At 40.2% G+C, this 2002-nt stretch overlaps 1 pseudogene; it reads right to left on the bottom strand.

Moving 5' to 3' along the window:
* Nucleotides 1-1642: 1642 nt before the first annotated feature.
* Nucleotides 1643-1761, bottom strand: LOC128646158 (uncharacterized; annotated as a pseudogene).
* Nucleotides 1762-2002: the final 241 nt, after the last annotated feature.

Below are 2002 nucleotides of genomic sequence, written 5' to 3'. Positions count from 1 at the left end.
TTAGTATAAAGCAGGTTAGGTTATATTAATATTAGTTATATTGTAGCTAGCTTAGGTTTTATTTCACAGGTAAGTAAGTATTTAGTTTTAAATAGGAATTATTTAGTTAATAACTGTAAGTTTAATTCATTCACAGGACAAAGAGTATTGTCTGATCATTGAGCCTGATATTGAAATTTATTTCACATTCGTCTGAGCTGGTGTCTATTCCTGTAATTCCACAGGTATATAATGTGATAGATATAGATAGATAGATAGATAGATGATACATAGATAGATACTAGATAGATACATATATAGATAATAGATAGATAGATGATACATAGTTAGATAATAGATAGCTATAGATAGAAAACAAAATGTATGCTTACCTGATACATTTCTTTCTTTCCGGGCATGAATAGTCCATGATTTCATTCCAATTACTAGTGGGAATTAAACTCCTGGCCAGCAGGAGGAGGCAAAGAGCACCCCAGCAGAGCTGTTAAGTGTCACTTCCCTTACCTATAATCCCCAGTCATTCGGCCGAAGGAAAACGGAAAATGAAGATAACACAAAGGTATAGAGGTGCCTGAAGTTTATACCAAAAAATTGCCATCTTAAATACTAAGGGTAGGTCATGGACTCCATGCCCAGAAAGAAAGAAATTTATCAGGTAAGCATAACTTGTGTTTTCTTTCCTAAGGCATGGAGAGTCTACGATTTTATTCCAATTACTAGTGGGAACCAATACCCAAGCTAGAGGACACACAATGAAAGGGAGGGAGAACAGGACAGGCTGACCACAACAGAAGTCACCACCACTTGAAAAACTTTTCTCCCAAAGGAAACCTCTGCCGAGGCAAAAGTATCAAATTTGTAGAATTTGGAAAATGTATGCAAAGAGGACCATGTAGCCACCTTGCAAATTTGCTCTGCAGAAGCTTCATTTTTGAAAGCGCAGGAAGAAGAGACAGCCCTAGTGGAATGAGCTGTAATTCTCTCAGGAGGCTGGTATCCAGCTGACTCATAAGCTAAACAGATAACACTTCTCAACCAGAGAGAAAGAGCAGTAGAAGTGGCCTTCTGACCTCTACACTTACCAGAGAAAACAACGAACAGGGCAGAAGATTGCCGAAAATCTTTATTTGTTTGAAGGTAAAATTTTAGAGCAAGCACAACATACAGGTTATGCAAAGACATTCCTTCTGGGAAGAATGATTGGGAAAATCAATTTCCTGATTAATATTGCGATCCAACACTATCTAAGGAAGAAATCCCAGCTTAGTATGAAGGACCGCCTTATCCGCATGAAAAATAAGGAATTGCGGAATCACACTGTAAAGCTGAAAACTCAGAAATTCTGCTAGCAGAAGAATACCTTCCAAGATAACAATTTAATATCAACAGAATGCATTGGCTCAAACGGAGCCTGCTGCAAAAACGTTAGAACAAGATTAAGGCTCCAAGGAGGAGCAACAGGATGAAACACAGGCCTGATACTGACCAGAGTCTGGACAAAAGATTGGACATCTGGCAGCTTTGCCAGGTTTTAGTGCAAAAGAATAGACAGTGCAGAAATCTGACCCATCAGAATACTGACTGACAAACCCTTCTCCAGGTCCTCCTGAAGAAAAAAGACAAAAATCTGGGAACCCTAAAAAGACTACCACACCAGGTGTTCCCAGTCGGTCTCCCATCCAGGTACTGACTAGGCCTGGCCCTGCTTAACTTCCGAGATCAGATGGAATCAGGTGCATTCAGGGCAGTGTGACTGTAGACTCCAAGAGAAACCCTTCGATTCCACCAATAAAGGTATTTGCCCATACTTTATGGTAAATCTTGCGAGTAACAGGCTTACGAGCCCGAAGCATGGTATCAATTACCTTCTCAGAGAAGCCATGCCTAGCCAAAACTAGGCATTCAATCTCCAAGCAGTCAGCTTCAGAGAATCCAGGTTTGGGAGTAGGAAGGGACATTGAAATAGAAGGTCTTTCCTCAGAGGAAAACTCCAAGGAGGAAA

Source organism: Bombina bombina, chromosome 1 (assembly GCF_027579735.1).
Source record: "Bombina bombina isolate aBomBom1 chromosome 1, aBomBom1.pri, whole genome shotgun sequence".
In the NCBI taxonomy this organism is placed as follows: Eukaryota; Metazoa; Chordata; class Amphibia; order Anura; family Bombinatoridae; genus Bombina; species Bombina bombina.
This window is presented reverse-complemented; position numbering and strand designations above follow the sequence as displayed.